Source organism: Lolium rigidum, chromosome 7 (assembly GCF_022539505.1).
Source record: "Lolium rigidum isolate FL_2022 chromosome 7, APGP_CSIRO_Lrig_0.1, whole genome shotgun sequence".
Classification (NCBI taxonomy): domain Eukaryota; kingdom Viridiplantae; phylum Streptophyta; class Magnoliopsida; order Poales; family Poaceae; genus Lolium; species Lolium rigidum.
In genome coordinates this window covers 121,118,516-121,131,138 of record NC_061514.1, presented here as the reverse complement: position 1 = coordinate 121,131,138, position 12,623 = coordinate 121,118,516, and positions in this window count along the sequence as shown.

Sequence of the window (12,623 nt, the reverse complement as noted above, 5' to 3'; positions counted from 1 at the left end):
AAACACATTAAAGTGTGCCTTAATAAAAGGATAATAATATTGTCTTACATATGCACCCGGCATCCCGGGATTTAATAAATTGTCTTGCAAAAGCATAAGATAACGAGGTACAAGCTAAGCACCGGCTGGATCGGGACCAGCCGGAGGGGCGCCGCGCGAGCCGGCTGCCGGGTCATCCTCGAGCACGTCGTCCGCCTCCTCGTCCTCGGCCTCCTCCTCCTCGTCGTCGGACGGCGGATTCGGGTCCGCGATGAAGATGGCCTTGTCGACGAAGTCGGCGACAGCGCGAGCGCGGGCAAGCCGAGCAGCCTTGTTCTCCGCCGGGAGCTTGTCCTCCACGTCAGCGCGCCGGTACTCCAACTGGTCGAGGCTAACCTCGTTATACCAGGAGAGCACGAAAGACAGCGCCATGTCGGCTCCAGCGCGCGTGGCCGACTCCTTCCAGTCAAGAAAGCGGTCGGGCGCCTTCTCGAGCCAGTTGATGAGGTTGGAGAGATCCTCTGGTAGCGTCTCCGTCGGCCAAAGCAGTCGGATCAGCTCCTCCGCCGCCTTCCGCAGCTCCCAGCCAAGCTTGGTGACCGGCTCCACGCGGGCGGCGATGGACGTCAGATAATCGTCCATGGTGAAGCAGTCGGAGCTCTGCTCCCCAGTGGCCTGCCGGCGCTCCTCCCGCGCCCTGCCAACAGCCGCTAACGCCTCCTCCTGCGCCTCAGGGAAGGACGCTGCAAAGAAGAAAAGCATGTCAGGAGCCGTCAAAGCCGAAATAAGCTGAAAAATGCAAATTTTCGAAGTCCTAAAGTAAGCCTGGCGGCAGCCGGCAAGAACCGACTGCCCCCAGCCCGAAAATGGAAATTCCGAAGCTCTAAAGTAAGCCTGGCGGCAGCCGGCAAGAACCGATCGCCCCCAGCCCGAAGATGGAGATTTCGAAGTAAAGAAAGCACGGCGGCAGCGGCAAGAACCGATCGCCCTCAGCCCGAAGATGGAGATTCCGAAGCTCTAAAGTAAGCTGGCGGCAGCCGGCAAGAACCGATCGCCCCCAGCCCGAAGATGGAGATTTCGAAGTAAAAAAGAAAAAGCTCGGCGGCAGCCGGCAAGAACCGACCGCCCTGCACCGAAGATGGAGATATCGAAAAAATCGAGTTTCTGCCGCCGGCTGCCAACCTAAGCCGGCAGCCGACGGCCGAAAGCCGGCAAAGGGGAAGGCATAAGACAAAAGACTCACCCGCCAAGCCGCGGTCGAGCCCGCTAAGTTCCTCCAACCACCGCTTGGCGGTGGCCGACAGCTCGTTGGATTTGGTGGTCACCTCTTCGCGAAGCGCAAGCCGCTGCCGCTCCACCTCATCCGGCCGCCCTGCTCGGCTCCGCCGGCTTCTCCTCCCCGTCCTTCTTGAGGGCGGCAAGCTCCTTGAGGTGGTTGGCCTCAAGCCGGCGCAACCGCTTCGGCTCCCGTCGGCCACCTTCGGCTTGGCGGCCGCGGCCCGGTTCGCCTCCTCGCTCGTGACGCATTGAGCGCGGGCAACTCGGAGGTCCGACTCCGGCTGTGGGATCCGGGCGGCCTCGGCTGCAAGCCGGCAAACATGAGCCGTCGATAAAAAGAAACTCAACGAAAAGAGCAAGTCAAAAGAAAGAAGGCCTCACCCTTGACAGCCTCCGGCTCGCGAGCCAAGCCGGCTCGCTCGATCTTGGCCTTGTGGTAGCTAGTCACCACCTTGTTGTACAAGACGGTGCGTCGCTCCGCAACCGCCCGAAAGAAACAATCGGATATCCAGACGAAACCCGGACCGGCTCCAAGCAGCCGGACCATGCCTCGGAGGGCTACCAGGATAATAGCAGAATTGTAAAAACAAGAAGACACCTACCTTGTCAGCATCCTCCAGCGTTGCTAGCTGGGCAAGGGCCTCGGCGGCCTTGTTCTTAAGGCTGGCCCGAAAGCCGGAGAAGACCATCTTCATGGGCGCCGCACCAGGCTGTCCCTCCCGGCTGAACACCTCGCAGGAGTCCGCCTGGTGCCATGCAGCCTCCATGGTGCCAGCCGAGCCAAGGCTGGAGTCAGAGGCAGACGGCACGTGCAGCAGCCGGGCCCCCTTGGCCACATGAAGGCCCTCAGTTGGGCCCGACGGGCCCTTCGTCCTCACCAGCGCCCGGGAGTCGGCATCCTTCGAGCGCGCTGGCTCCTTCCTCGCCGGCTCCTTCCCGGTCGGCTCCCTCCTCGTCGGCTCCGAAGCCGGAGGCGGCGCGGTTGAAGCAGTCGGCCCGGTGGGAGCCGTCGCCTCCGGCGCCTGAGGCGCTCCTTCCGGAGAGCTCTCCAGCACCACGACGTTGGGCGCGGGCCCGCCGACTCCGGTCGAAGGCGGCGCAGCCCCACCAGCTCCAGGTCCGGCCGCAGGTGGCATGCCCCTGCCAGCTCCGGCCGCCTGCTCCACAAACGGGGCGCGGCGCGGGAACATGTCGTCTATGGTCGGCCGGCGCGCCGACTGACCCTGGTCTCCGCCGCCGCGCGCGCGGCAGAAGAAGACGCCCCCGCAGAAGGCGGCGTGGCCACAGGCGGCACGTTAGCAGCCGGCGGCGTGCGCGCGCGGGCCGAGGGTTGCGGGGTTGACTCCCTCCCCTGCCGCCGAAGCGGCGACGTGACGGGAGGAGCTTGCCTAGAGCCGCCTCCCTGGGTGAACTTAATGGGAGCCCTAGTCGAACAAGCAAGAAAAGATAAGTACAAAAAGGAAGGAAAGAAAAGGAATCAAACAACAGAGGAAAGAGAACTCACCCGGCTTTCTCCGGGATCTTCTTGGGCGCCAGCCGGCGCTGCTTCTTGGCCCTCGCCTCCGAGGCGGCCGTAGACCCGCCGCCGGCCCGCTTCTTCCCCTTCGGCTTGGAAGTCGCCGTGCCCGCAGGCGGCACCGCGCGCAGAGGCACCGCTGGGATGGGCCCCGTGCCGGATTCGGCCGGCTCCGCTCGCGGCCGCTCCTCGCTCCTCGCTCCTGCTCATGCTCGGGCGAGGGCGGCGGGTTATGCTCCCCCGGCCGCCCTGATCCTCGCACCTCCGGCGGATCGTCGTCGCCGGCTTGGTCGCCGGCCGGGTCGGCCGGGTCGACGTGATCCGGCGTCCGGACCTTCGTCGCCAAGTCGCCATCCTCGATGCCTTGGCGGGTGAAAAGCTGAAAACAACAAGATAAATATCAAGTCGGCCACGCAGCCGCAAGCCGGAAGACGGCAAAAACGTTAAACTTACCGGTTCGAGGCGGTCGCTCCCGGTTGTAGGGCGGCAGCCCCAATCCCGGCTGTCCGGCATGTTGGCCTTGGTGATGCTTGTTCACCCGGCGAGCTACCCGGGACCGGGAGAGCTCCGCCTTCGACGTCCGGGTCGGGTCAAGCCGGCCGGACATGTGGCCAATCTTGTGGACGCGCCACCGGGAGCGGTATGACCCGGCGCGAAATGTAGGTGCAGAAGGAGGTCCTCGGCACTCGGCCGGCCCCCGTGAAGCACTCGCCCGGGAAGTCCCACGGGAGGTTCACCTCCGCGTCCGGGTCCGAGGACTTGGCGTTGCAGCCCCGGTTGATCCGGCCGGTCGGCGGAGCCGGGTTGTATTCCGGCAGGTTGAGCCGGTCGAAGGCCGGGCTCTCGTTCCTCACATAGAAGAAAGACATCTGCCAATTCTTCACAGAATCGACAGTCGGAATCTTCGGAAAGGACGTACCCGTACGGGGATAGATGGAGGCGGCGCCGCAGGTCCTCAGGCGGCCTTCGGTCGTCTGCGCCTTGAGGTAGAAGAGCCGGCTCCAAAACTCCACATCCGGCCACAAGCCGGCGTAGCCTTCCATGAAGGCCACGTAGCAGCTGAGGAGGATCATGGCGTTGGCCGGCAAGTGGTGCGGCTGCAGGCCGACGTGGTCGAGGAACCGGCGAAAGAAGTTGGAAGCCGGCAAGCCCAACCCGCGGTCGAGATGCGCGCCGAAGACCACGCGTTCGCCGGGCTCCGGCCGAGGCTCCTTCTCCGCGCCCGGCGGCCTCGCGATCACCCCCGCCGGGATGCGGCGGAGGCGCACCAGCCGAGCGATGTCGTCCTCCCGCATGTAGGAACCCTTCCAGGAGCCGCTCGGCTGGGCCATCGAGGAAGAAGAAGAGGAGGAAGTCCAGGAGAGGCGGAAGGGCGAAGAAGAGCCGCTCCTCGCCGGAGGAGATCGCGGTGGAGAAGGACGCGCCGTCGATGCGCGTGGCCCCGTGGCGCCGGATTCGCGGGCTTGCGGCGGCGGCTCGGCGGAGGATCATCGGGGCAACCGCTCGCCGAGGTTCGCCAGGGGAACGGAAGAAGAACGGCGCAGGGGCAGCGAAGAGCTCGAGCGGGGAGAAGTTGCGAGGCAGGAGCGCGAAGAGGAAGAAATGGGCAAGTGCCGCCTCGATGCCTCCCCCGCGGCTTTTAAAGCCCTCAGGCGTGGGCGGTTGGCCTCCAAGTGGGCAGCGTGGGCCACGTCTCCGGATTCTATCGCGCTCTAACTCCTCCCACGACCGCTACCGTTACCGAAACCGCCACACCACGTCGCCCACAACCGCACCGGATCCGGAGGGGACATTGATGTGACCGGACGAACCGGCGGCGAGCCCCGGCGTCAGGCCGGTCAAGTCGGGCGCAGGACCCGAGGCGGCGGAGACTCCGGCGCGCGGCAAGCCGGAGCTGGACAAAAAAGTTCAACTTGGACCAAAAGTTATCAGCAAGGCGGAGACGCCATCAAAACTTGCGAAAAAGCAAAAGCTGCACAAGTGAAAATAGCGGCCGGCTAGAAGCAGCCGGCAGGAACGAGCCGGATGAGGGCGCAGCCGGCTGAATGAAAATTCTCAGTCGGCCCTCCAAGTGCCGCCAAGTATATTCAAGAAGCCAGGAAAACCTGCCTAGGTCCTTCTAAACGCAGGACCTTGCCGGCTTCGGGGCTAATGTCGGGGGAAGACCCCGGGTAGGGCAATGGACGCGGAGCAACCGGCTGACCACCGGCCGGCTCGCGGCAAAGGCTGGCCGAGGAGCAGCCGGGCCGGCGCCGTGGCCGGCTGGTCCGAAGCCGGCGGCTCCCGGTCCTAGTCGGCCCGGCTACGGCCGCCAATGCTCGTAGCTGGGCCGGCTTCTACAAGCCATATCCGGCCGGGGGTCTGCTACCTCGGACCGACTCGAGGCTGGCGAGTCTTGCACCTGGAAGGAACCGGGTTGGGGATCCGGGTTCCCAAAGTCCACGGCCGACTTCATCTTCCGTAAAGCGCGGGGCACGCGTAGAGCAGCGGTGCTACGCGCCGGACAGGCCATCATCGCCTACGACGATCCGTGCGGCTACGGGGCATGATGGCGACAGAGACTCCTCCTCGCCATACCGCCGACCTCCTGCGGCGGACGGGACAGGCCACTACGTCTCAACGGCTCCATGACGTCAACGCCTCGGGAAGGAGCGGAAGCCGGAGCCGGCCAAGCCGGCCGGTAGACTATAGGGACTTACATGTAAAGTGCCAGCGCCTATATAAGCTGGGCTACCCCCCTCGTGCGGGGGACGATCGATCATTCTTACTTCATTCCACCCTTAGCGATGCCTCGTGAGAGAGACCATCGTCTCCCTTAGCCTCTCGGGAGCAGCCGGACACGACTCTAGGAGCATCATTGTACTTGTGTGATATCTTATACACTCTAGCAGGAGTAGAGGTTTTACCTCCATCGGAGGGCCTCGAACCTGGGTACGTCGCCGTGTCGCTCGTGCCCATACACGCTTCCGGATACCGCCGTGAGATCTCTCAGGAGCCCCTTCGATTAGCCACCCTATGGCATATGCCGTGACGATACCACGACACAGAAGTCTCTGTTCCGGCACCCTGCCGGGACGGGGAATTGCCCCCGGAATCATCTCCACCGCCGTCTCCACCGCCATCTTCACCGCCATCGCTGTCTCCATGATGAGGAGGGAGTAATTCACCCCCGGGGCTGAGGGCTCCGCTGTAGCTATGTGGTTCATCTCTCTCCTTATGTGATCTAGTTGAATATCATCTATGTGCTACTCTAGTGATGTTATTAAAGTAGTCTATTCCTCCTGCACGGTGTAATGGTGACAGTGTGTGCATCGTGTAGTACTTGGCGTGGGTTATGATTGTAATCTCTTGTAGATTATGAAGTTAACTATTGCTATGATAGTATTGATGTGATCTATGCCTCCTTCATAGTGTGATGGTGATAGTGTGCATGCTATGTTAGTTCTCGGTGTAATTGTGTTGATCTATCTTGCACTCTAAGGTTATTTAAATATGAATATCGAATATTGTGGAGCTTGTTAACTCCGGCATTGAGGGTTCGTGTAATCCTACACAATTAGTGGTGTTCATCATCCAACAAGAGGGTGTAGAGTAGTCCTATTATGTGATCATTGTTGAGAGTGTCCACTAGTGAAAGCGGGATCCCTAGGCCTTGCTTCCAAGCATCGAATCTCCGTTTGTTTATCGTTTTGTTGCATGTTTACTCGCTGCCATATTTTATTCAGATTACTATTACCACTCATACTCATCTATATTACTTGCATCTCATTATCTCTTCGCCGAACTAGTGCACCTATACATCTGACAAGTGTATTAGGTGTGTTGGGGACACAAGAGACTTCTTGCTTTGTGGTTGCAGGGTTGCTTGAGAGGGATATCTTTGACCTCTTCCTCCCTGAGATCGATAAACCTTGGGTGATCCACTTAAGGGAAACTTGCCGATGTTCTACAAACCTCTGCTCTTGGAGGCCCAACACTTGTCTACAAGAATAGAAGCACCCGTAGACATCAAGCACTTTTCTGGCGCCGTTGCCGGGGAGGAAAGGTAAAAGGTACTCACACTCCGGATCTCGGCTACTAAGCTATTTTCGCCGTTGTAAGTACTCGAAGCTATTTCCTTTAGATCCTGCAATTGCATCTTTTTGTTTCTTGTTTTACACTAGTAAGGCATAATGGAATACAACTATGAGCTTTTTAATTTATTTCCTAAGTTAAGACATGAATTGTGTGATGCGAAAATTAAAGAACCTATGGAGCCTCAATTGCATGCTAGTAGCAATGTTATTAGTATGAACGCAATCACTTGCTAATGCTATGGATAAGTCTAAGCTTGGGGAAGCTAGTTTTTGTGATCTTTTTAGTTTCCCATCTTTAGGGGAGAAAATTTGTTCCGATAATGCTTTATCTCCCATATGCGATAACTCTAATGATGCTTGTCCACCAACCGCAAGTACTTGCTTTCAAGATACCCATGAAAATTATTGAACGTGTTATTGATAACCGCTATGAAGGGGATGGAACTGTCCATCCCGGAGATCATTTACTTGTTTTTGCATGGATTATGCGGGTTATTCAAGTGTGCAGGTATCTCTATGGATGAAGTGAGGAAGAAGCTATTCTCTTTTTCGTCGTCCGGTAAAGCGGCGCATTGGTATAAATTGTTGAAGAATAGTCATTCTCTTGGTTGGGAGGAAATTGTACCTCTCTTTTATTCTAAATTTTATCCTCCTCATGAAGTGCATATTGATAGGAATTATATTTATAACTTTTATCCTTGTGATGGAGAGAGTATTTCTCAAGCATGGGGGAGATTGAAGTCACTAATGCTCAAATGTCCCATTCATGAGCTTCCCCGTAATGTTATTGTTAACAATTTTTATGCGAGGCTTTCAGGACAACACAAGAACTATCTCGGATGCTCGTTCGGAGGGATCTTTCACAAGAAAGGAGGTTGAAGCTAGGTGGGATCTTCTTGATCGGATTGAGGAGAACGCTCGAAGGATGGGAGAACAACAAAGGTGAAGAGTCAGGTATAAATTATGATTATGAATGCATTGAAGCTTTTATGGATACCGATAAATTTCGAAATATGAGTGCTACTTATGGTCTTGACTCTCAAGTTGTTGCAAATCTTTATAAAGCCTTTGCTTCTCATTTTGAATTGCCTAAAAAGAATTTTGATAAGTATCATGAACCTTTTAAAGAGGCTTGCATGAATAATGAAATTGTTGTTAATGATTGCAATAAGCATGCTCAAACTCCTAAGAATGTTATTTCCTATAAGCATGTTAATTTTTGTGGAATGCATAGACCTTGTGGAATTAATCAAGTCGAAGATGAATATTGTATCCATCATATTAATGAAAAAACTAGAAAGTGGTTTAGGGCTCTAGATGATCTTGGTAAAAAAGTGTGTGCCCTCTATCCTTTTATTTGTGAAGTTTGCCATAGAGTGGGTCATTTTAATTTTCAATGCTCCTCCAATGATAATTTGAACCCCATGAGTGCTACAAATTTGTATTGTGATGATGAAATTACTCCTAATCAGCATGATGAACTTACTTTATTTTTGTGGTGTGAAGAGCTCTCAAGAAAAATCTCTTTGTTACATATGAGTGATCTTGATATTGATGACGTCCTGCATGGGTGTTTTTCTTATTGCATTGATAATAGCCATACAAATACTTACATACAAAATATTTTAGAAGATGACACCTTGCCAAAATATGATAGGACCGCTGTGTGTTTTGAACTAATTAATGAAAAGGAGGAATCCTCCCAAGTTTCTTCTATTGTTTCGAAAGTAAATCAGGTTATGCGGACAAGCCACCCTTCAAGCCTCTTCCTCCTAAAGAAGGGAACGAGGAGAAGGAAGAGAAGAAGAAGAAGAAGAAGAGAACGAAGAAGAAGAAGAAGAAGAAGAAGAAGAAGAAGAAGAAGAAGAAGAAGAAGAAGAAGAAGAAGAAGAAGAAGAAGAAGAAGAAGAAGAAGAAGAAGAAGAAGAAGAAGAAGAAGAAGAAGAAGAAGAAGAAGAAGAAGAAGAAGGAGGAGAATAAAGAGAAAGAGGTAACGGCATATCCCCGCGTGAATGAGATAACGCTAGGTAACCGTAAGTATGTTGCTCCTAACGATTATTATGATAATGAATCTAAATACAATGATCTTCCTATGCCCTTTACATACATTAGTGATCATGATTTGAATGAGCACACTACTTTTGATATTGCAAATCTCTGGGAAACTAATTCTGAAAATGATGATGATAATAATTGCCATAGTATCAGTGCTATCCATGCTTCCTCCCATAATGATATAGAAAGCTCTAAGCTTGGGGAAGAGGTGTTTGAAAATCCTTTTGCTACTGATAATTATGTGTTTGATACATCTCCTTCTAATAACAATGATGGTATGGTCACAGACAAACCGACTGTGAAAGATAACTATTCTATTTCTTATGATGACACCGTGCCTCCGACCTTTAATGATTATTATAAAGAATGCTATGATATAGGTTATAACTATCCTTATGAAACTTGTCATAGTCATGATTGGATTACCAAAAACAATTCCCTTAATATGCAACTTGTTTACCATGTTCAAATTCTTGATAATAATCTTGCTCCAATTACTATTAATGAGAAGAACTCTTCTTATGCCAAAATTAATGATACCTCTATGCATATGAACCATGATAAGAATGTTTTAAGTGATGGGTATATTGTGGATTTCATCAATGATGCTACTGAAAGTTATTATGAGAGAGATAAACATGGTTATATGCATCTTAATAATATTAAGTTTCCCCTCTTTATGTTGAGAATCTTGAAGTTACTCGTGTTTTATCCTCTTATGCTTGTCACTTTGTTCTTCATGAATTCATTTGTGTACAAGATTCCTTTGCATAGGAAGTGGGTTAGACTTAAATGTGTTTTGAATTTGCTTCTTGATGCTCTCTTTTGCCTCAACTCTTATTTCTTGGGAGTGCATCACTGAAATTATTGAGCCCATCTTAATGGCTATAAAGAAAGAACTTCTTGGGAGATAACCCATGTGTTTATTTTGCTACAGTAACTTTGTTTCATATTTGAGTCTTGGAAGTTGTTACTACTGTAGCAACCTCTCCTTATCTTATTTCTTTGCATTGTTGTGCCAAGTAAAGTCTTTGATAGTAAGGTTCATACTAGATTTGGATTATCGCGTTAGAAACAGATTTCTTGCTTGTCACGAATCTGGACCTAATTCTCCGTAGGTAACTCAGAAAATTATGCCAATTTACGTGAGTGATCCTCGGATATGTACGCAACTTTCATTCAATTTGAGCATTTTCATTTGAGCAAGTCTGGTGCCTCTTTAAAATTCGTCTTTACGGTATCGTTCTGTTTTGACAGATTCTCGCCTTTTATTTCGCATTGCTTCTTTTGCTATGTTGGATGGATTTCTTTGTTCCATTACCTTCCAGTAGCTTTGAGCAATGTCCGAAGTGTTAAGAATGATTGTGTCACCTCTGAACATGTGAATTTTTGATTATGCACTAACCCTCTAATGAGTTTGTTTCGAGTTTGGTGTGGAGGAAGTTTTCAAGGGTCAAGAGAGGAGGATGATATACTATGATCAAGAAGAGTGAAAAGTCTAAGCTTGGGGATGCCCCCGTGGTTCATCCCTGCATATTTCAAGAAGACTCAAGCATCTAAGCTTGGGGATGCCCAAGGCATCCCCTTCTTCATCGACAACATTATCAGGTTCCTCTAGTGAAACTATATTTTTATTCCATCACATCTTATGTGCTTTGCTTGGAGCGTCTGTGTGCTTTTGTTTTTTTTTGTTTGAATAAATGCTTGTGTGGGAGAGAGACACGCTCCGCTGGTTCATATGAACACATGTGTTCTTAGCTTTTATTTTTCATGGCGAAGGTTGAAACTGCTTCGTTAATTATTATATGGTTGGAAACGGAAAATGCTACATGTAGTAATTTGTAGAATGTCTTGAATAATTTGATACTTGGCAATTGTTGTGCTCATGTTTAAGCTCTTGCATCATATACTTTGCACCTATTAATGAAGAAATACATAGAGCTTGCTAAAATTTGGTTTGCATAATTGGTCTCTCTAAGGTCTAGATAATTTCTAGTAAAGAGTTTGAACAACAAGGAAGACGGTGTAGAGTCTTATAATGTTTACAATATGTCTTTTATGTGAGTTTTTCTGCACCGGTTCATCCTTGTGTTTGTTTCAAATAAACCTTGCTAGCCTAAACCTTGTATCGAGAGGGAATACTTCTCATGCATCCAAAATCCTTGAGCCAACCACTATGCCATTTGTGTCCACCATACCTACCTACTACATGGTATTTCTCCGCCATTCCAAAGTAAATTGCTTGAGTGCTACCTTTAAATTTCTATCCTTTACCTTTGCAATACATAGCTCATGGGACAAATAGCCTAAAAACTATTGTGGTATTGAATATGTACTTATGCACTTTATCTCTTATTAAGTTGCTTGTTGTGCGATAACCATGTTCCTGGGGACGCCATCAACTACTCTTTGTTGAATATCATGTGAGTTGCTATGCATGTCCGTCTTGTCTGAAGTAAGGGAGATTTACCACTAAAATGGTTAGATCATGCATAATGTTAGAGAAGAACATTGGGCCGCTAACTAAAGTCATGATTCATGGTGGAAGTTTCAGTTTTGGACAAATATCCTCAATCTCATATGAGAACATTAATTGTTGCTAAATGCTTATGCATTAAAGAGGAGTCCATTATATGTTGTCTATGTTGTCCCGGTATGGATGTCTAAGTTGAGAATAATCAAAAGCGAGAAATCCAATGCGAGCTTTCTCCTTAGACCTTTGTACAGAGCGGCATAGAGGTACCCCTTTGTGACACTTGGTTAAAACATATGTATTGCGATGATAATCCCGTAATCCGAGCTAATTAGGACAAGGTGCGGGCACTATTAGTATACTATGCATGAGGCTTGCAACTTGTAGGATATAATTTACATGATACATATGCTTTATTACTATCGTTGACAAAATTGTTTCTTGCTTTCAAAACCAAAGCTCTAGCACAAATATAGCAATCAATGCTTCCTCTGCGAAGGGCCATTCTTCTACTTTTATGTTGAGTCAGTTTACCCATTTCTCTCTATCTTGGAAGCAAACACTTGTGTTAACTGTGCATTGATTCTTACATACTTGCTTATTGCACTTGTTATATTGCTTTGCATTGACAACTATCCATGAGATATACATGTTACAAGTTGAAAGCAACCGCTGAAACTTAATCTTCCATTGTGTTGCTTCAATGTCTTTACTTTGAATTTATTGCTTTATGAGTTAACTCTTATGCAAGACTTATTGATGCTTGTCTTGAAAGTATTATTCATGAAAAGTCTTTGCTATATGATTCAATTGTTTACTCATTGCATTAACATTTCTTTGAATCGCTGCATTCATCTCATATGCTTTACAATAGTATGATCAAGATTATGTTGGTAGCATGTCACTTCAGAAATTATCTTTTATCGTTTACCTACTCGAGGACGAGTAGGAACTAAGCTTGGGGATGTTGATACGTCTCCAACGTATCTATAATTTCTGATGTTCCATGCTTGTTTTATGACAATACCTACATGTTTTGTTCACACTTTATATCGTTTTTATGCGTTTTCCGGAACTAACCTATTGACGAGATGCCGAAGGGCCGTCTGCTGTTTTCTGCTGTTTTTGGTTTCGAAATCCTATTAAGGAAATATTTTCGGAATCGGACGAAATCAACACCGAAGATCTTAAAATTCCGGAAGCTTCCGGAGCACCGGAGAAAGGCCTCGAGGGGAGCCGGGGGGCC